This window comes from Stegostoma tigrinum, chromosome 3, assembly GCF_030684315.1.
Source record: "Stegostoma tigrinum isolate sSteTig4 chromosome 3, sSteTig4.hap1, whole genome shotgun sequence".
Classification (NCBI taxonomy): domain Eukaryota; kingdom Metazoa; phylum Chordata; class Chondrichthyes; order Orectolobiformes; family Stegostomatidae; genus Stegostoma; species Stegostoma tigrinum.
This window is the reverse complement of record NC_081356.1, coordinates 6,840,482-6,863,591: the sequence shown is the minus strand read 5'-3', so window position 1 is coordinate 6,863,591 and position 23,110 is coordinate 6,840,482.

Here is a 23,110-nt window from a genome sequence, read left to right as displayed (position 1 = left end):
GCAAGCTCAAACATCATTTATTATTAAGCTTCATGATCAGATAATCAGTGGTAGTTTTCAATTAAATGTTTTTCCCACTCAACATTTTTTCCCTTTATTCATTCTCAGGATGAGGGCGTCACTGCCCAGGAAGCATTTATTGCCCATCCCTAATTGCCCCAGAGGGCTGTTAAGGTCTGAGGTCACATGTAGGCCAGATCAGGTAAGGATGGGCATTTCCTTCCCTAAAGGACATTAGTGAACCAAATGGGTTTTTTTTCCCTACAATCAACAATGGATTGATGGCCATCATTAGGTTCTTCATTCCAGATATTTGTGGAATTCAATTTCCACCATCTGCCATGGCAGGATTTGAATTTGGGTCTCTGGATTAACAGTCCAGCGATAATACCACTGGGCTATCACCTCCCCTGTAATTTGAAGGTTATTTAATTCGGTCCAAAATTTAAATGTTACATTTCAATAAAACAAAACTATTTTAAACTTAAAGAAAACTAGTTTATTCTGTTTATTTTTCAGCAGTTTCTGCAAGGTGCGATGTTTAATTAATGAATCAGAGACCTTTTCAAATGTGAACCAGCCATCCTGTGCCTGTTACAAACCATGTGTGTGTGTGTGTGTGTGTGTGTGTGTGTGTGTGTGTGTGTGTGTGTGTGTGTGTAATTGTAAGGTTAGAGTTTCAACTCTTCGAGTTACATGCTGATAATTCAAACTTGTTCACCTCTAGCTAGAGTTGGTTTACCTGTAATTGCTGTTAAATACTAAATAATGGTGCTCAACACTAAATGTCTCTGCTTTCTCCAATCTTGAGTGCCCCAACAATTTTGGCAACAATAATCTCTATGGACCCTTCCAAACCATTGATGACTGAAGCCCAGGCCTCTGACTGACTTCAGTGAACAACATCTAGACATTATTGACCAAACCCCTGAGCACTGTTTTTGCAGCTCCCCAGTTGACAATACACATGACTACTTCTGATGGCCCTCCTGGATTGACTATTGCCCACGCCCCAGACTGTACAATCCCCTGAAACTGAATGCCCCAAACCAGCCAATGCTAATGGCCAAGGCATCGGTCTATGCATGGACTGTGCCCAGGATTGATGGCACTGGAACCCCCTGAGAGACATTGGCTCTACATGGCTGACCTGAGAACTAGCCCCCCCATCAGTTTCTGATGTAGCCATTTGATTGAATGAGAATGTAATATATTTTCTAGCTCATGCTGTTGGCATCAGAATGATGCATGAGCACTCTACACAGCAAGATATTCCCACCCTCCAGGCAAATCACTTAGGTCAAGCCTGACATGGAGCAGAGCTGAATGTCTTAGTCTCTGGCTGAAGTTCCAACACACTAATAGGCAAGGCAAGGAAAGGCGAGAATGCGGTGAGCATGCTGGTTGGCACTAAGCGAGGGAATGTTAAGAGAGTAAGCAAACAGTTCTAAAATGCAGATTGGTCCAGTCCTTCAGCTGGGCACCTATCCCTGCACACAAAGTCTACCTGCTGCATCCTTTCAATACTAATTTCCGGTGCACTCTGCATTGCAAACTGATACTTCCTAAATGGTCTTCTAGTGTTTGAGATGAGCCATGATGGTTGTGAAGGGATGGCACATGCTGAATGTCAATGTCTATCAATAAGGGATGTAGGCAGTTGGTTCCCTGGCTGTGCTCTGAGAAGCTCCAACGGAGCACCTTCAGATCTAGCAATGAAACTTTGTAACCACTCTGATATCCATGTCAAGATTTCTCAATGTCAAGATAGTTCGGCAAGTTTAAGGGGTGGGGTGAGTTGAATATTAATGAGTTGAGTTAATTCACTAAAAGTTTAACAGGCAATAAGTATGTGTATTTACCATCTTAAAGGACAACAATTCTCAAGTGGTTAATAGAAATGATCGTGCCATCACTCTGTGTTCCTTGCTGATCTGTTACATCAAACCTTAAAATTGAATTTTCTGAAATGATTTTCAGACACAAAGCACAGAGAGACAAACAAAGCCATCTTCTTGGTGTCCTAAAGTAGTCAGATGCCTGATTGAAAAATGAAGCTTCAAGGATAAATAATGTTCTTTATCCATGCTGTCCCCCAACTGTAAAGAAATCTCCAGTGAAGCATTAGAATTTAACTTATATGTTCCAACGTTATTGAATGCTTTAGTGATTTCCCCACAGTCTCTTAGAACTGGTAGTTCTTGCTATAAGAGAACAGAGAAAAAGGAAAGCTACCTGAACTGGTGGCATGCCCTTTGGTGATAGATAAAATGGGAGGATTATCTTTTTCCTGCTGACAGTGACATGTGACGCCCCATAAAAATAATCTGAATTTGAAGATTGCAGTGGAGCAGATCAGATTGATGATCTCTAAGGTTTTGGATTAAATTGCCACTGACTGTCAATTTGACAACACCAAAATGGGGCTGGGGGAATGATCCAGGAAAATAAATGTATAATGGGCAGAAAATCTGGAGTGCTTTTAGATTATTATTTAAGATTTGGTTTTATTGCTGAGTGAAATTAATTAAAAAAAGAACTTTTATCAACAGGAACAAGCACTTTACAAGGAAAGAACAATTTTCAAACCAAATTGCATCTGAGAGGTGGATGTACACAAGTGATAAACTGATTAGCAAGGACCACTTTCCTACTAAATAGTCTGCTGAAGAAAGAGTGAAAAGAATGGATTGATCTATACTGGCCGTTTCCATTGCCAACAATAACACAATAAGAAAGAACACTTACACTTTCTGTAGCGCAAGTAGTTGGAGTTTGGAGATATTCAGACAGGGCCTTGATTTCTGTAGTTATAATGGGAACACCCACAATGTAAATAATAATGAGTCAGGTTATACAAGATAGAAGGATTAATGTCTCAGAAAGAAATTAGACTGCAGAACTCACTAAGAAAATGATACACTATTTGATCAGAGCTAATACTGTTTAGAACATGAACAACTTCTTTTAGAGTCAAGGAGCCTTGGAATTCTGGTGAAATAGACATGACAGTAAAACGTGGAGTATGCAGTTTGACCTTCAAGTAGGATAATAGGTTGGCTCAACATCATGGGCCAAAGTGCCTGTACTGTGCTGTATGTTCTATGTTCTATAATCTATGTTTTATGTCTTTACATTATATCTCCACTTTGCTAAAGTGACCCTAGAGTAGAGGTTTTAAGGAGTTTTAGTTCCTTCAGCCAATCCATGAAACGTTTATTTCAATCCACCATAAGGTCAATCTCAGAGGTGTTGGCAGTTAATGTTATTCATTCCTTAACCTCTAGTGCTATGTGAATGTTTGCTTATGATAACCCTGTGGGCAGCAGTTGACATGGCAAAAACAAATCTAGTATTTTCCCTTTGGCTGATGTCTGTACAACATTGTAGTTTTTGATGCAGAGTACTTATGTTAGATAACAGAAATGCTGGGGCAGTAATTTCCAAACATTTTTGCCTCTCTGGACCATACTTCAGAGCCCATAAGAGTGGGGAGACGGTAAAGCTTTAAGACAGGGGGCTTGTTAGAATGGGACCACTGCTGCTGTAACTCGGTTGGAGCCCCAGAGCAGCCATTACTGCCTGGGAGCTTGGGTGATGAGATGGGAGGAACACACTGTCTCTATCTAAGCCCAACATGTCATTGGTCACAATATACATTTCATTGCTTCGACTAGACCCTGATTTGGCGATTCATGTGTTTTCTCTACATTAAGCCATGAGGCGCAAGAGTAGAAATATTGCATTCAGCACATTGAATCAACTGTACCATTCAATGAGATCATGGATGGTCCGATAATTCTCACCTCCATTTTCCTCCCTTTCCACATAACCCTTGATTCTCTTACTGATTAAAAATCTGTCTATCTGAGCTTGAATATAATTAATGACCCAACCTCTACAACCCTCTGTGGTAAAGAGTTCCACAGATTCACAGCCCTCTGAGAGAAGGAATTCCTCCTTTTCTCTGTCTTAATTGGATGAGCACTTACTTGTACATTATACCCACTGGCCCTACACTCTCCCACAAGGGGAAACTCCCTGTCAGCATTCAACCTGTTAAACCTCCCCTTCCAACCCCACCTGCCCACCCCCACACCCCAATAATCTTGTATGTATCAATGAGGCCACCTCTCATTCTTCTGAACACCACTGAGTGCACACCATACCAACTCAAACTCATAACTGAATCTCTCCATACCAGCAACCAATGGTATATCCTTCCTGAGATAAGGGGAGTAAAATTGTTCACAATATTCTAAGAACTAACTGGTGCCTTTTTCTTAACAAAGTATCCCTATTTTTATATTTTATTCCCTTTGAAATAAATGTCAACATTCCATAAGCCTTGACAACAGAACAGCACAAATTGTGCATTGTGCTCGTGACTCATATCGTATTTTTAATCCCTAAACTTGCTTTCACTTTGTGCATTAATATTAATGTAGGGCATGAATACACTATGACTGTTTCAGTAAAAATTAACCATTTGCATTGTGGAAGAGTTACATTCAACTCTTTTATTTTGGCTTTTCCTTACTTCAGTTTCTGAATACAACCTCAGGCAATTACAAAAACGGCCTGATGAAGAGTAACTGGACCTGAAACATTAACTCTGTTTTCTCCTCACATGTTGCCAGACCTGCTGAGTTTCTCCAGCAATTTCCATTTCTGTCTCAGATTTTCAGCATTTGCAGTTCTTTTCATTTTTATGTACCACGATAATGCAGTGAGGCTGGTTATGTGGCAGGTGCCAACATTTGTGGATGGGGCTAGTGCATGTGACTGCTGTCCATGGAGAGTACCTGAAATGTTGGTGTTGGGTGTCTGAGATAGAGGTCCAGAAGTGCAGAAAGTAAAACTGGAGCTGCAAGGTGACTAAGTTGAATTTCATGAAACAAAAGCAGAAAATGCTGGTGAAACTCAACAGGTCTGGCAACATCTGTGGGAAGAGAGCTGAGTTAAATTTTCAATTGAGGTTTCATCAGAAGCTGAGTTTCGTGGCAGGAATTTGCAGCATCTAGTTTCAATCCAGCAGGTGGGGCAATGGGAAGCTGCATGTTAATGAGGAGAAATTAAGTATTAAGAAATATGATAATGAGTGATAATGCATTCAAATAGGTCTCTGGCCATTCACTAGTGAGAATTTCAGCCCATCCCACTTGGTCAGAAACTGGGACACTTTGGCCTCAACTTTGACAAGATTGTTGCTGGATATCTCACTCAATTGTTATCAACTTTTGAGCCATAGTTCACGCTGTTCTGGAAGATACCGCAAAACCTGCTGTGTATTTTCAGCATTTCCAGCTCTTATTGCAGATTTCTCGCATCTGTACTATTTTGCGTATTTTTTTTCTTGCAAGCGGGTAGCAGGGGCCGTGTTAACTAGTTAGTTAATGTTCTGTCATAATGTTAATTGCTGAAAATGCAAAATGTAGAAAATACATGGGTAAGGTGTAGGCTATGAATGTCAAGTATTCTCTTAATTGATAAGAATGTTTAATAAATCAATAGCAGAGTTTCTTTGTTCATTTTTTCATTCACGAATGAGGGCGTCATTGTCAGGCAGCATTTATTGCTGTATTGTCCAGACGGCAGTTAAGAGTCAACCATGTTGTTGTATGTCTGGAGTATGTCTGGAGTCACGTGTAGGCCGGACCAGGTAAGGATGACAGTTTTCTTCCCTGAAAGACATTAGTGAACCAGAAGGGTTTTTCTGACAATCAACAACAAATCCATGGTTATCGCTAGATTCTTAGTTCAAGATTTTTCTTTGTTGAATTCAAATTCTACCATCTGCCGGGGCAGGATTCAGGCCCAGAATGTTATCTAGGTCTCTGGATTAACAGTCCAGTGGTAATACCACTAGGCCATTGCCTCCCCTTGCATTAAGTGATTTCTAGGAATACCAGTGCGGTGGACAGTACTTGCCATCTGAAGCTGCATTGTTTGTCCTTGATCATTAATGTGAGGCTACTGAACTACTTGTGCAACCTCATTCAAACCCTTTAAATTCAGCACATATTATTGACCTCCATGACCAACTATTCCCATTTTCTGTCAAGTTGAAGCAGTGAGGGGCCTAAACTGGGCTCATATCATTGACCTCCATGACCATCTGTTCCTATTTTCTGTTGAGCGTAAGGCATGATGGGCCTCCTAAGATGTTGCAGATGCAGGTTGTGTCTCTTCTTTTGCACCAGCAAAAACTACCAGTGCGACATCCAAAAATCATGGAGCCCACTCTCTCCTGCTCCAGCCTGCTCCAGCCACGCTGCACGTTCCTTTTAAAAGATGCAATCTACTTTAAGAACTGCAGGTCAGCTTTCTATGATGCTAGCCCCTAACCTCTCATGACTTATGACCTATTGGTGATGCAAGCAGACTCTTGACATTGGGTTCTGGCTGCGTGTTGCATTCAGTTTAATCAACAAACAGCATTAAGTTACTATGCTGCCAGTGTCGCATTGAATGGGCCTGGGCTAATTGTACATTGCAATGTTATGTTCATTTTCAGAGCCATCACATCACCCCATTAGCCTTGGATTGTGATGCACCTGGATCTTTGGGTGACCAGTGAAGAAAGAAACCGGTGTTCAACTTGCCTGAATGCAAGTAAACCTCCCAAAGGTTCAGGACTGCACAGGTATCAAAATCAACTGTACAGAGGCCTCTAAGCTGATCCATTCACCTTGAATAATTAACAGTGCGTCATGCAAAATCAAGGAGTTCATGCAGGGAATAATGAAGTAAAAAGTGAGGAAGATGAAACAAAGAAATGCAGAAATTATAAGCAATGTTTTAAAATATGAATACAAATATAAGAACAAAAATGATTGTCCATGAAGTGCCTTCCTCCCTCACATCAATAATTAACCACTCTGTGATCACCATAACTGTGGCATATGAAGGTTCACATGCAAATTCTGAATAATTTATTTCCATATTTACAGATTCTCGCTGTTGGACATATTTCGAGCTATAGATCTGTAAAAGCGTATGAGTTTGTACCAGCAATATTATAAGCAAATGTTTTATTAATATGCCTTTTGCACATGGGATATGTGGTTTGGCATAATACTAGATATAAGCTATCTGATTCATAGGAGCTTAAAATTAATCTTAAATTTTCCATGTCATTTTTCATACTATTTTGAATATTAGTTGAAAGAGATATGAGTGGAAGTAAACATAAATTTTGAGTTTCAGTTATAAAAAGTGCAACAAATATTAAATATTAATGTTGAGTTAGAGGATAATTTGTTTTAACACAAGCCTGCTTACAATTTTGTTTTTAACTTTCTGAAAAAGATCAGAATACAACGGAGATTGCAATTTATTTTTCATCTGCTTGTTTATGGAGAAGTAGGAAATTCAGTGCTCAAAGAAGAGCCTGATTAGCTGTTCAATATTCCTGGGTACCAGGTATCTAGGAAAGATAGAAACAGAAGCAAAGGACAAAGTAATGGCTAAGGAGAGCATCGTGTTGCTGGAGAAAGAGGATGTTTCAGTCAGTTCAAGAACATGGTCAGTTTGGCTCAAGCTGAGGAACAAACAGGGTACAATTATATTTCTAGCTGTGGCCGATAGGCCACCAACTAGTGTGAAGGATGCAGAGGAACAAATCTACAGGAAAATTACAGAGAGATGGAATTGTTACAATGAAGGACTTCTATTACCCAAGTATAGACTGGGATACTGTCAGTCAGGGGCAGCAAAGGTAAGTGTTCCGAGATAACAAAGTGTGGGGCTGCATGAACACAGCAGGCCAAGCAGCATCTCAGGAGCACAAAAGCTGACGTTTCGGGCCTAGACCCTTCATCAGAGAGGGGGGATGGGGTGAGGGTTCTGGGATAAATAGAGAGAGAGGGGGAGGCGGACCGAAGATGGAGAGAAAAGAAGATAGGTGGAAAGGAGAGTATAGGTGAGGAGGTAGGGAGGGGATAGGTCAGCACACGGAAGATGGATAGGTCAAGGAGGTGGGATGAGGTTAGTAGGTAGGAAATGGAGGTGCGGCTTGAGGTGGGAGGAAGTGATGGGTGAGAGGAAGAACAGGTTAGGGAGGCAGAGACAGGCTGGGCTGGTTTTGGGATGCAATGGGGGGAGGGGATGAGCTGGGCTGGTTGTGTGATGCCATGGGGGGAGGGGATGAACTGGGCTGGTTGTGGGATGCGGTGGGGGAAGGGGAGATTTTGAAGCTGGTGAAGTCCACATGGATACCACATTGGGCTGCAGGGTTCCCAAGCGGAATATGAGTTGCTGTTCCTGCAACCTTCGGGTGGCATCATTGTGGCACTGCAGGAGGCCCATGATGGACATGTCTTCTGAAGAATGGGAGGGAGAGTTGAAATGGTTTGCGACTGGGAGGTGCAGTTGTTTATTGCGAACCGAGCGGAGGTGTTCTGCAAAGCAGTCCCCAAGCCTCCGCTTGGTTTCCCCAATGTAGAGGAAGCCACACCAGGTACAATGGATACAGTATACCACATTGGCAGATGTGCAGGTGAACCTCTGCTTAATATGGAAAGTCATCTTGGGGCCTGGGATGGGGGTGAAGGAGGAGGTGTGGGGGCAAGTGTAGCATTTGCTGCGGTTGCAGGGAAAGGTGCCGGGTGTGGTGGGGTTGGAGGGCAGTGTGGAACGAACAAGGGAGTCACAGAGAGAGTGGTCTCTCCGGAAAGCAGACAAGGGTGGGGATGGAAAAATGTCTTGGGTGGTGGAGTTGGATTGTAGATGGCGGAAGAGTCGGAGGATGATGCGTTGTATCCGGAGATTGGTGGAGTGGTGTGTGAGAACGAGGGTGATCCTCTTTGGGCGGTTGTGGCGGGGGCGGGGTATGAGGGATGTGTTGCAGGAAATGCGGGAGATGTGGTCAAGGGCGTTCTCGACCACTGCGGGGGGAAAGTTGCGGTCCTTGAAGAACTTGGACATCTGGGACGTGTGGGAGTGGAATGCCTCATCGTGGGAGCAGATGCGGCGGAGGCAGAGGAATTGGGAATAGGGGATGGAATTTTTGCAGGAGAGTGGGTGGGAGGAGGTGTATTCTAGGTAGCTGTGGGAGTCGGTAGGCCAAGTTCTTCAAGGACTGCAACTTTCCCCCCACAGTGATTGAGAACGCCCTTGACCGCGTCTCCCGCATTTCCCGTAACACATCCCTCTCACCCTGCCCCCGCCACAACTGCCCAAAGAGGATCCCCCTCATTCTCACACACCACGCTACCAACCTCCGGATGCAATGCATCATCCTCCGACACTTCCGCCATCTACAATCCGACCCCACCACCCAAGACATTTTTCTATCCCCAACCTTGTCTGTCTTCCGGAGAGACCACTCTCTCCATGACTCCCTTGTTCGCTCCACACTGCCCTCCAACCCCACCACACCTGGCACCTTCCCCTGCAATCGCAGGAAGTGCTACACTTGCCCCCACACCTCCTCCCTCACCCCTATCCCAGGCCCCAAGATGACTTTCCATATTAAGCAGAGGTTCACCTGCACATCCGCCAATGTGGTATACTGTATCCACTGTACCTGGTGTGGCTTCCTCTACATTGGGAAAACCAAACGGAGGCTTGGAGACTGCTTTGCAGAACACCTCCGTTCGGTTCGCAATAAACAACTGCACCTCCCAATCGCAAACCATTTTAACTCCCCCTCCCATTCTTCAGATGACATGTCCATCATGGGCCTCCTGCAGTGCCACAATGATGCCACCCGAAGGTTGCAGGAACAGCAAGTCATATTCTGCTTGGGAACCCTGCAGACCAATGGTATCAATGTGGACTTCACAAGCTTCAAAATCTCCCTTTCCCCAACCGCATCCCACAACCAGCCCAGTTCATCCCCTCCCCCCACGGCATCCCAAAACCAGCCCAGCCTGTCTCTGCCTCCCTAACCTGTTCTTCCTCTCACCCATCCCTTCCTCCCATCTCAAGCCGCACCTCCATTTCTTACCTACTAACCTCATCCCACCTCCTTGACCTGTCCGTCTTCCCTGGACTGACCTATCCCCTCCCTACCTCCCCACCTATACTCTCCTCTCCACCTATCTTCTTTTCTCTCCATCTTCGGTCTGCCTCCCCCTCTCTCCCTATTTATTCCAGAACCCTCTCCCCATCCCCCCTCTCTGATGAAGGGTCTAGGCCCGAAACGTCAGCTTTTGTGCTCCTGAGATGCTGCTTGGCCTGCTGTGTTCATCCAGCTCCACACTTTGTTATCTTGGATTCTCCAGCATCTGCGGTTCCCATTATCTCTGGTAAGTGTTCCTAGATTGAATTCAGGAGAGTTTCCAACAGCAGTCTGTGTCCAATCCAACAGGAAAGGACATATCATCGGACCCAATTCTTGGAAATGAAGTGAGTCAAGTGATTCATGTAAAAGCAGGTATCTTCTAAGAGACTGATCATTTTATTGTAAGGATCAGGATGATGCTGGAGAATGTCATTAGTCAATAAAAATAAGAAAAATCAAATGGGAGAGAGCTGACCTCAATAGGGCAAGAGGATAGACCCGAAGGAGAGGTTTGGTAGGAAAACAGTAATTGAAAAAAGAATCACTTGCAAAGAGGATTTGGCTCATAATCAAATTCTTTCTGTTCTTCCAGTTAATTTCTGTCTCCTTTATCATCCAAGGGGTTCTGGATTTATTGGTCCTTCCTTTAATATTTGAGATGACAAGAACAAGGTTTGCTGCTTTCTGAAGAATATCATGAACTTCTCCAGATGCTTCTTCTGCAAGCAAGATCACTGGTCAATCATCTTAAAGAATCCTTACAGTATGGAAACAGGCCTTTCAGCTCAACAAATTCATAACAACTTTCTGAAGAGAATCCCCCCCCCAGATTCACACCCAACCATATCCCTATCACTCTGCATTTCCCAACCTACACTTTATGGGCAACTTAGCACGGCCAATCCACCTAACTTGCACATCTTTGGACTGTGGAAGGAAACCAGAGCACCTGGAGGAAACCCACACAGACACGGGGAGAAAGGACAAACTCCACACAGTCATCCGAGGCTGGAATTGAACCCAGGCCCCTGGCACTGTGAGGCACCAGTGCTAACCACCGATCCACAGTGCCACCCCTTCTCATTGCTAAATGCTGTAAACTAGTTCCTGCTATATACCCTTGTAAAAAGCTATTGCACTTCAAAGTGGCTCATGCAAGCAAATGTCAAGGTAGCTCCAAAAAAATCCTATATATTTGCAAGCTAGTTAAACCATCAGCTAGAAGAGCCTTCTGTGAATTAATTTGGCCTGCATTGATCCAAGTTACTAAAGGTCAGAAGCACACAGCAGAATACTGGCCATAATTTGGTAATAATTCAATGATTTCATTCAGAAAGGTCACAAGAATGATTAGCTGAGAACTGAAAATGTCACATTTGTGTAACGTTAAGGTTTTATTTCGTACTTAGTCAATGCCGCACCAGAACTCAGATTGACAGGGATGTTTACACCTCAAGCAAAAAGAAATGAAATGTTCTATTTTCTGGTACTTTCATCCCTGATTTTAATGAATAGCTAAAGGAGAGTCAGACATTATATAATGAAATAGATAAAAAAAAACGAGTGATTATTTTTTCGTTAAAATCAGTTTAGTGAGTAGCATTATTTCAATTGCTAACTTGATTTGGACCTATCACAACGTAATTTTTCTGTGATTTTAACCAGGTTATCATTTCTTTTCCCTTTATCCTTTCTAATTTTATGTTTTTTTTATTTTGTCCTCCTAAGAACCTCTTCCCTGTTTCCATGTGTTGTTTTGCTTCTCCCTCACTGGTTCCTGCTCTCCAGCAAATTTCTCTTCTCAGTATTCCTTGTCAGTTTCCTGCTCTTGGCTTCCTCTTAGCTAACCCACAGGCTCATTCCATGGCTCTCTTAGCCTCCTCTAAAGGGTGCACTGAGGAACTCATTGCTGCCCTGCTTACGAGCATCAACTGCAAAATGCACAATCCATTCTGTCCACTCTGTTACTGACCTTGTCCCTCAACACACCCGCTAGGTGCTAATTTTTGAACTCCCTTCCAGTCCCATTCACTGCTCCCAGTCTCCATTCTGCATAATCATGCAGGTGGATCAGCCAACATCATTGGTCACTGAATCTATCATCCTCCAGAACAGCTATTCAATCATGAGCCAAGCCCTTTCTATCCATGGATTTCTCTTTAAAATTGTGGATGACTGCATGAATATTATGGCTTGATGAGAGCCAGGCTCGTGGATGATGGTATCTTCTCTGTGGTGGAAATTTCCCTAAGTTCTTACTCCTATCTGCCTCACCTGCACTGCCACTGTGGTCACGTGGCTCCTGTTCCCCAATTACCCAGGAAAATTCACTCACATGGGTGACCAATTGGTGAAACACTGCCACTCCATAAATAATGGAAAGACATCAGTGGGAAGCTGCTCCTGTGGGCAGGGTCTGTCTCCTTCTTGCTCTTGATAGTCACTTGTTAACTTTTTAATGACAAATGCGGGAGAGAAACAACCAGTGAATGGAAGAAGTGTGAGCAGCTTAGGGAAGGCAGTAAGAGCTTGCAACCATAAGACCATTAGGAAGTAGGAAGGAGGAGGCCATTCAACCCCTCCAGCCTGCTCCAATATTCAGTGGAGTCATGGTTGGTCTGACACTCTTCACGCCGACTTTCCTTCCCTTTCCCCAGAGCTGAAGGAATCACCAGTACAGTCTCTGGAAGACAGTTGAGATTGGGCTTCTGGCTGAGGTAGGAACCATGCCTGTATTGAGATTAGATTAGATTCCCTACGGTGTGGAAACAGGCCCTTTGGCCCAATAAGCCCACACCGCCCCTTGCAGCATCCCTCCCAGACCCATCCCACTATAACCCACACAATGGGCAATTTACCACAGTCAATCCACCTACCCTGCACATCTTTGGACTGTGGGAGGAAACCCACACAGACACAGGGAGAATGTGCAGACTCCACACAGTTGGTCACCCGAGGCTGGAATCGAACCCGGGTGCCTGGCGCTGTAAGGCTGCAGTGCTAGCCACTGAGCCACCGTGCTGCCGTTAGCCCAGACCAAGGATAGAGGCAGCCTCTAACTGATTCCCAGATTGGGACCCTTTGAGGCTAGAATTTCTGTCAGCTTGGGGAGTGGGAGGAAGGTGCAGAGCAGATGGCTGTACCACGGTTTGGAGAGGAACGAGGACTGTGGAAGGGGTTGTGATGCAGAAAGAGGCTGCAGAGGTGGGAATGAGGGAGAAGATATAACATCCATAACATTAAAGGCAATAAGCCTAGTACAGGAAAATTGGGCTAGTCAAGATAGGTAGTATACTTTTTGGTGGTATACTTAATGGGCCAAAGGGCCTCTTCTGTACTGTATGATTCTTTGGTCAAGAGATTTGCAAGGAGGAGATGGGCGACTGTAAAGGTGGATGAGTAGTTTGATCCTGATGGAAACAGCTAATTGGGATTCAATAAAACATGAAATCTCTTTGCAAATGAAAATGGAATGTATATTTTAAGGTTGTAAAAGTTCAGGAGTGGGTGTACTTGAGAAAATACATGTAATAGATCCTACTGTAATGAACACTGTCAATTTAAATCTGAAACTGAAATCTAAGATACATTAACTGGCGTGAAAACTGCCTGGGTATACAGCAAGTTAAGCAGGGGACTCATCAAAGACTGAAGAGCTTTTATCGTTATTCCTTTATTTTTCTAGTTTAAATTAGGAAGGACTTTAATCTTGAGCATTACCTTATATCCTTATTTTTCGACTTATTCTGAGAAGGTCTAGAGTACGTAACCTTCTAACTTTTTTCTTTTCCTGCTTTATACCTAAGTTTTTTGTACCTAGGTACCATTGTATCTAAGATGCTGCTCTGTGTGGCACCATGAGGCACTTTTCACCATTCTCCTGTACTTCAGGACTTGAGTTTATGTGACAATAAATCTAAATCTCAATCTAAAATGTTTGAGTTTTGAATTTTGTGCTCAAGTGTTAGAAGCACATTTGCCGTGATCTCCCAGTATGTGGAAGCTACGTTTAAGGAGATGATGCTTTGTGTAGAAAAGTGTATGAATTATTTTGAAAAAAGAATCTTTTATTGCTAATTTTTGTCTGCAGTCTCGAACTGATTTAAATGCTGTTGCATTTCGGAAATCAATGCTTTCCTTGTGTATTGTAACTTTAAGTTTAATGGGGAGTTGAGGATGTTGAAGATATTAATATTATTTTTGTTTTACAATGGAATTTATATTTATTGAAAAATTTCAATTGTTTCTTCAATTCTTTCTTTAAATGTTTCCTGTATTTTTGTTTATGTCACAGTCTTTTAGCCTATTTAGAGAAACACGCGTAGCCAGTTTTCCTCTCAAATTTCCTCTCAAAACAGGTTTTGTTTAAGCTTAGAATTCTTGCTCGTGATTAAAATATGCCGTTTTCAAACTTAAAGTGAAAATCAATTGTTTTAGAACATAGAACATAGAATAGAACATAGAACAGTACAGCACAGAACAGGCCCTTCAGCCCACAATGTTGTGCCGACCATTGATCCTCATGGATGCACCCTCAAATTTCTGTGACCATATGCATGTCCAGCAGTCTCTTAAATGACCCCAATGACCTTGCTTCCACAACTGCTGCTGGCAACGCATTCCATGCTCTCACAACTCTCTGCGTAAAGAACCTGCCTCTGACATCCCCTCTATACTTTCCACCAACCAGCTTAAAACTATGACCCCTCGTGCTAGCCATTTCTGCCCTGGGAAATAGTCTCTGGCTATCGACTCTATCTATGCCTCTCATTATCTTGTATACCTCAATTAGGTCCCCTCTCCTCCTCCTTTTCTCCAATGAAAAGAGACCGAGCTCAGTCAACCTCTCTTCATAAGATAAGCCCTCCAGTCCAGGCAGCATCCTGGTAAACCTCCTCTGGACCCTCTCCAAAGCATCCACATCTTTCCTATAATAGGGCGCCCAGAACTGGACGCAGTATTCCAAGTGCGGTCTAACCAAAGTTTTATAGAGCTGCAACAAGATCTCACGACTCTTAAACTCAATCCCCCTGTTAATGAAAGCCAAAACACCATATGCTTTCTTAACAACCCTGTCCACTTGGGTGGCCATTTTAAGGGATCTATGTATCTGCACACCAAGATCCCTCTGTTCCTCCACGCTGCCAAGAATCCTATCCTTAATCCTGTACTCAGCTTTCAAATTCGACCTTCCAAAATGCATCACCTCGCATTTATCCAGGTTGAACTCCATCTGCCACCTCTCAGCCCATCTCTGCATCCTGTCAATGTCCCGCTGCAGCCTACAACAGCCCTCTACACTGTCAACGACACCTCCGACCTTTGTGTCGTCTGCAAACTTGCTGACCCATCCTTCAATTCCCTCGTCCAAGTCATTAATAAAAATTACAAACAGTAGAGGCCCAAGGACAGAGCCCTGTGGAACCCCACTCACCACTGACTTCCAAGCAGAATATTTTCCTTCTACTACCACTCGCTGTCTTCTGTTGGCCAGCCAATTCTGTATCCAAGCAGCTAAGTTCCCCTGTATCCCATTCCTCCTGACCTTCTGAATGAGCCTACCATGGGGAACCTTATCAAATGCCTTACTGAAGTCCATATACACCACATCCACAGCTCGACCCTCATCAACCTTCCTAGTCACATCCTCAAAAAACTCGATAAGGTTTGTAAGGCATGACCTACCCCTCACAAAGCCGTGTTGACTGTATTTGATCAAGCCATGCTCTTCCAGATGGTCATAAATCTTATCCCTCAGAATCCTTTCTAACACCTTGCAGACAACAGACGTGAGACTTACCGGTCTATAATTGCCGGGGATTTCCCTATTTCCTTTCTTGAAGAGAGGAATTACATTTGCCTCTCTCCAGTCCTCAGGTACGACTCCAGTGGAGAGCGAGGATGCAAAGATCTTCGCAAGTGGTGAAGCAATTGCATTTCTCGCTTCCCAAAGCAGCCGAGGACAAATCTGATCCGGGCCTGGCGACTTGTCAATCTTAATGTTTGACAAAATTTTCAGTACATCAGCTTCCTCTATCTCTATCCATTCCAGCATGCACACCTGCTCTTCAAAGGTTTCATTCACTACACAGGTCGTTTCTTTCGTAAAGACAGAAGCAAAAAACTCATTTAGGGCTTCCCCTACCTCCTCAGGCTCCACACACAAGTTCCCTATGCTATCCCTGATCGGCCCTACTCTTTCTTTGACCATTCTCTTATTCCTCACGTAAGTGTAAAATGCCTTTGTGTTTTCCCGGATTCCTTCTGCCAAGCCTTTCTCGTGCCCCCTCCTGGCTCTCCTCAGACCATTTTTGAGCTCCTTCCTTGCCTGCATGTAATCCTCTCTAGCTGAACTTGACCCTAGCTTCCTCCACCTTATGTAAGCTACCTTCTTCCTTTTCACTAGAAGCTCCACCGCTCTCGTCATCCAAGGTTCCTTTATCTTACCCCGTCTTGCCTGTCTCAGAGGGACATATTTACTCATCACTCCCAACAACTGTTCCTTAAACCATCTCCACATGTCTATAGTTCCCTTACCATGGAACAACTGCTCCCAGTCCATGCTTCCTAACTCGTGTCTAATCGCATCATAGTTTCCTCTTCCCCAATTAAATATCCTCCCATTCTGCCTAATCCTCTCCTTCTCCATAGCTATGTAGAATGAGAGAGTGTTATGGTCACTATCACCAAAATGCTCTCCCACCACAAGATCTGATACCTGCCCCGGCTCGTTTCCGAGCACCAAGTCTAGAATGGCCTCTCCCCTCGTCGGCCTGTCAACGTACTGCGTTAGGAAACCCTCCTGAACACACCTTACAAAAACAGCTCCATTCAAATCTTCTGCTCGAAGGAGGTTCCAATCAATATTAGGAAAGTTAAAGTCACCCATTACAACAACCCTACTGCGTCCACACTTTTCCAAAATCTGTCAACCTATGCTTTCTACAATCTCCCTGCTGCTATTGGGGGGCCTGTAGTAAACCCCTATGGCTCTGATTTTGCACTGGATCCTTTCCTATGATATTATTAATTAATCCTGCTTCACGGTAGAATACTAAATAAAATCTAGTTGCATCCTGATTTCTTTGCTCAACATATTGCTCCAGGAAACTGTCATGACAATATTATATAAATTCAATTTACAAACCACCTTTTTACAAATTTGATTTGTCCAGTCTGCATGAAAATTGAAATCCTTCATGCTATTACTTTATTACCAGTTCTAATCATTCCTTGTTTAATGCTTTCTACAACATAATGATTACGAGTAGGGAGCTACAAACTACAACCAACAACGTTTTCAAAGAATCACAGAATCACGACAGTGTGGAAACTGGCGATTCAGCCCATCAAGTCTACAGTGTCACTCCAAACAGCATCCCACCCAGGCCCTCCACTCTATTCTTGCATTTCCCATAACCTATGGAGTACAATGCTGATAAGAGTGTGGTCATCCATTTTGGTCGGAATAATAGCAAAATGGACTATGTTTCAAATGATAAAACAATTGCGGCATGCTGCTGTGCCAAGGGACTTGGGTGTCCTTGTACATGAATCACCAAAAGTAGGATTGCAGGTGCAGCAGGTAATTAAAAAGGCAAATGGAATTTTGTCTGCCGTTGCTTGAGGGATGGAGTTTAAAAACAGGGAGGCTATGCTGCAGAGATAGTTGGAACTGCAGATCCTGGAGAATCTGAGATAACAAGGTGTCGAACAGGATGAACACAGCAGGCCAAGCAGCTTCAGATGTTTTGGGCCTAGACCCTTATGCTGCTGCTGTATAGAGTCCTGGTGAGGCCACACCTGGAGTACCGTGTGCGGTTTTGGTCTCCTTACCTGAGAAGGGAGATACTAGCACTGGAGGGGGTGCAGAGAAGATTCACTTGCTTGACTCCAACATTGACAGGTTTGGATTATGAGGAGAGACTGAGTAGTCTGGGATTATACTCATTGGAATTCAAAAGAATGAGGGGAAATTTTATAGAAACATATAAGGTTATGAAGTGAATAGATAAGGTGGATGCAGGGAGGTAGTTTCCGCTAACAAGTGAAACTAGGACTCAAAATGAAGGGAAGCTGTTGTAGGACTGAGGTCAGGAGGAACTTCTTCACCCAAAGAGTTGTGAATCTGTGGAATTCCTTGCCCAGTGAAGTGGTTGATGCTACCTCACTGAATGTTTTTAAGGCAAGGCTGGATAAAGTTTTGAACAGTGAAGGAATTAAAGGTTATGGTGAGTGGGCGGGTAAGCGGAGCTGAGTTTCAAAAAGACCAGCCATGATCTTATTGAATGGTGGGGCAGACTCGAGGGGCCGGACGGCCTACTCCTGCTCCTAGTTCTTATGTTCTAATGTTCTTAATCCATCTAGCCTGTACATCCCTGTGCACTGTGGTCAATTTAGCATGTCCAAACAACTTCATTTTCTCATCTTTGGATGTCTCTACCTGAATTAGTCAGTTCAGTTTTGAATTACAAACATTTCCAGATACATTCTATTTTGTTCAAAACACACACAATTTGTAATCACAGTCAGTCAGTGTGGCACTTTATAAATTCCAGTTTTCAGAATAAAACCGGCCTAATTCCAGGTGAAAACTCTTGAGATAGATTCTGAACAAACCCTCACACCTACAATTCAGTGTCTGACCTGAGATGTCACCTTTTGTATAATCCTATGACTCTGCCTGATTGTCATGACAGCACAGCACTGACATTGACTTTATAAACACTTTACACACCGTCTAACACTCATGGTCACCTGCAGACACTTATTATCTGACACTCCACTCACACCTGACAAAGGGGTAGTGCTATAGAAGCTTGTGTGATTCCAAGAAAACTTGTTGGACTATAACCTGGTGCTGTGTGACATCTGACTTCATCTTCAGACTATGTGAGGAAACTGAAGCGTCTGGAGAAAGCCCATGCAGACATGGAGAGAGTACGCAAGTTCCACCTCCACACAGACAGTCACCTGAAGGTGGAATCAAACTCACGTACCTGGCACTGTGGCACTTACTGTTCCTAATCTCCAACCATACTGATTCTACTTCCTAATTTTCTGAGCCAAGATTGTTTCTCAACCTTATCGAGGCTAACCCCACTCTTCTTCCAGTTCATCTATATTTTCAAAATGTTCATGCTATCCCTTCAACCTCACTATCTCTTATGACCTTGTGACTTTGTCCATATTAATTGTTGATAGGACCATCTCCAGCCATTTCTGTATAACCTTCTCCACCAATGTCCTCCTCCCCTTTGTCTTCTTTTCTTCCTGTTGTTATTTATCTAGAAGTTCCCTTAAATGTAACTGAACGTCTTTCTCCACCACTAAAGTACCTGTGTTTTTTTTCATCAATTAACCACTGCCAGTAAATCATTTGTATTCTACAGTTGATTAATTTATAATCAAAGCCCATTAAGGGCAATGCAGACCATCAAACGTGAGTGGGACATAGGGAGAAGAGGAGGGATCTAAATCAAAATGGAGTTGGAAATGTTCTCATCCCCTTCCCTATTCCTGCTAATCATTTCAAACTGTCTGTTTCCTTTGACGTGGCTTCAGATGTACTTTTTTTCCACTCTGATGCAATAGGCCGGAAATGTTTTTGCCTCTTTCATTCCTACCTACTCAATTATCAGCAGGTATTCAACTGCAGTGGTTTCACTTCCTGCTGCATGATGGATCCTCACCATGGCTCACCTTGGTGAAAGGACACATTTGATAGAGTTGTTGCCACTATTTTCCCTGTTGCTAGGACACTACAGTGCATGGTTTACCTTAGTATGACAGGAAAACTACTTGGTAGCGTAAACAAGATTCAGCTTATTGTGTTACTATAAATAGAACATAGAAAATAGAACAGTACAGCACAGTACAGGCCCTTCGGCTCACAATGTTGTGCCGAACTTCTACCCAAAACCTAAGGTCTATCTGACCTCCACCTCTACCTTATACTAACATCCATGTGCCTATCTAATAGCCGCTTAAATGCCCCTAATGAGGCCAACTTCACTCCCCACTCCGGCAATGCATTCCACGCCCTTACCACTCTCTGAGTAAAGAGCCTACCTCTGACATCTCCCCTATATTTAACCCCGCTCACTTTAAAACTACATCTCCTCGTAATAGCTACCTCCATCCTAGGAAAATGTCGCTGGCTGTCCACTCTATCTATACCTCTGATCATTTTGTACACCTCTATCAAGTCACCTCTCATCCTTCGTCGTTCTAAAGAGAAAAGCCCTAGCTCTCTCAACCCAACTAACTATTACTACAACTAGCTAAACGTTAAATACTGTGATAGACATTCTTTCTAAGATCATGGGTGAGACCACTTTGTCATTAAAGTTCAGAAGAGGTTCATCAGCATGTTGCTGGAGATGGAAGGTTTGAGTTATAAAGATAGGCTGGACCTGTCGGGACTTTTACCACTGGAGCAAAGGAGGTTGAGAAATGATGTGATAGAAATTTATAAAATAATGAGAGGTATAGATATAGTCAATAATAACAAAAACAAAGTTGCTGGAGAAGCTCAGCAGATTCTGGTAACTTTGTTTTTATTCCTGATTTACAGCATTGGCAGTTCTTTCAGTTTTTATATAGTTAATAGTAGTTGACGTTTCCATAGGATGTGGGATTTCAAGACTAAGTGGCACAATTTGAAGGTGAGAGGAGACACATTTTTAAAAAAGACATGAGAGGCAAATGTTTCACATAAAAGGTGGGGGTCTGTATGTGGAATGAGCTTCCTGGGGAAGTGGAGAAAGTAGGTACAATTATAACATTTAAAAGACATTTGGATAGGAACATGAGTAGGAAAGGTTTGCGGGGATATGGGCCAGGAGCAGGCAGATGTCGCTAGTTTAGTTTGGGATTATGTTTAGCATGGACCGAAGGGTCTGTTTCCATGACTCAAATACCCAAAGCTGTTCTCATCACTCAGCTCATGTGACATTATTATGTTGGCAATGCTCAATGTAATTCTCAGCATTACATCCTGATATGACACTTCACTCTCCTGCATTCTTACCTCAGTATCAATTCTTGATTCTTACTCTTTTATTTCTTTTTCACAGGCATTGCGTTTGAAAATAGCCACGGGTTTAAATGCACTGTGGTTACATCTAGTTGTCAGCCTCTAAGTCGTACACTTCCCCACAGATTCGTGCCAAATTTGCATCTAGAAGTCAGCCAATGAGTTGTAGGTAAGTCCCGCTCTGTAAAATATCCTGGAGCACCAAATGAACTGTAGCACATCAGTTGTAACTGCTCTGTACCTCATTTTGAATGACATGTGTTGGCACGTACAGTGGAATTTGAAAATTAAATGCTTGGCTCAAGGAAATGATTGAAAACCTAAGTTCACTGTCTTGATAATTAAAACAGTTTAATCTGATAGTCAGAATTAGCTTTTGAAAATAAGAAAAACATTTTCCTGAGTGTTTTATGCACTTTTTTTTTAATGCCCATGAACAAACTTTAACAGAAATAGCTTACACTGGATTTGAAGCAAAATGCTCAAAAATGCTTTGATATAAGCCAAGTCAGATCAATGCTGCAGCTTCAATTTCACCTCAAAAAAATATTGTTTCATTGTTATGTTCTGCGATTAACATAGTCAACACAGCACTGGCTTCGAAATCGCCAGCACCAAATATTCTGTCACACTTTGAATATTAGAAGTCAAACACGAATATTTTAAAATGTGGTACCAAAACTAATTGAACAGATTGAATTAGATAAGTTATTCTCGTTCTTTAAAGTTGTTCTTTTCTGGAGATCCTTTTCTTGCTTCATTCATTTTGCCAGGAGGCACTTTGCTCATTTTTCAGGTCCTCAGAGAACAAAGGAAGTTCCTTATATAGTTATTCAATTTAGAGGTAAATCTTTTGAGAAATTGAGGAAGAGATTGTACCACAGTAATCAACAGGCTTTATCAGAACCTTACAGGAATGTATCGTGTAAATTGCATGCGTACTTGCATTACTTAGGATGAAGACTTGTTTATCGGTATTTCGATTCAGTTTTGACTATTTAAAAGAATGTTCATATTTTCTTCAATTCTGCGGTTAAGAGTCATATGGGCCAATAGTGTAGTTTCTGCTGTCTCACTGTCATGAGCCAGACTGCATCTATAACCTCTGTCATGGACATTGACCTAAAATTCCCACATGCTTATGAAGGGGTGTTATTGCATGTTAATGACTTACCAACTGCATAGATCACCTCATTAATATAAATTGAAATAATTCCCCAAAGGTCGGCATTCCGTCACCACGTCACACTTTACTTACAGGTGAAGAGTCCTGATCCAGCACCCTCAGAGTAAACTGGATGTCTGACACCTCTGTTCTTATCTATCAGTCAGGGCTCCCTGATTGGACCAGATTAACAGTTCCAATCAGGGAAGTCATATTCTATGAGGTCCACCTAGTTGGCCTTATTACAATCACTTCATGAAGCTTCCTATTTATCATCCTGCAGTTGCAAATGAGAGGCCGGGAATTCTAACGTGGAAATCAGGTCAGGCACCAGGAGACATTAACTTGCTGCTGACTATTAGTCTCCAACCTCCATGTGACATCACCTCATGACATGATGCATGGATGCATTGATAACTAGTGTTGAGAGGTTGCTACTCAGGCACTTTTTAAGAATACTGAGATGCCTGGATAGACTGGAGGTGGAGAAGTTGTTCCCACTGTAGAAGAGTTTAATGCCCAAGGTCACAGCCTCAGTTTGAAGGGACAACCCTTACAACTATGATAAGCAGGAAGTGAAGCTATGGGACTTATTGCCACGCAAGGCTCTGGAAGGCACATTATTCAGTGTCTTTAAGACAGAGATAGATAAGTACTTGACTAGTAAGGGAATCAAAGGTAGTGGGGTAAAGGCAGGAGATCATGGTTGAGAAACATATCAGCCATGATTGAATAGTAGAGCAGACTCAATGAGCCAAGTAGCTTAATTCAGTTTCTATATCTCAGGTTTTTATGAAGTTATGGAGGAACATGCACTGAACTCTAGAATTGAACCAGCCTGTATCTCAGGGCTAGATGAACACAGCAGGCCAAGCAGCAACAGACCTTTTTGACGAAG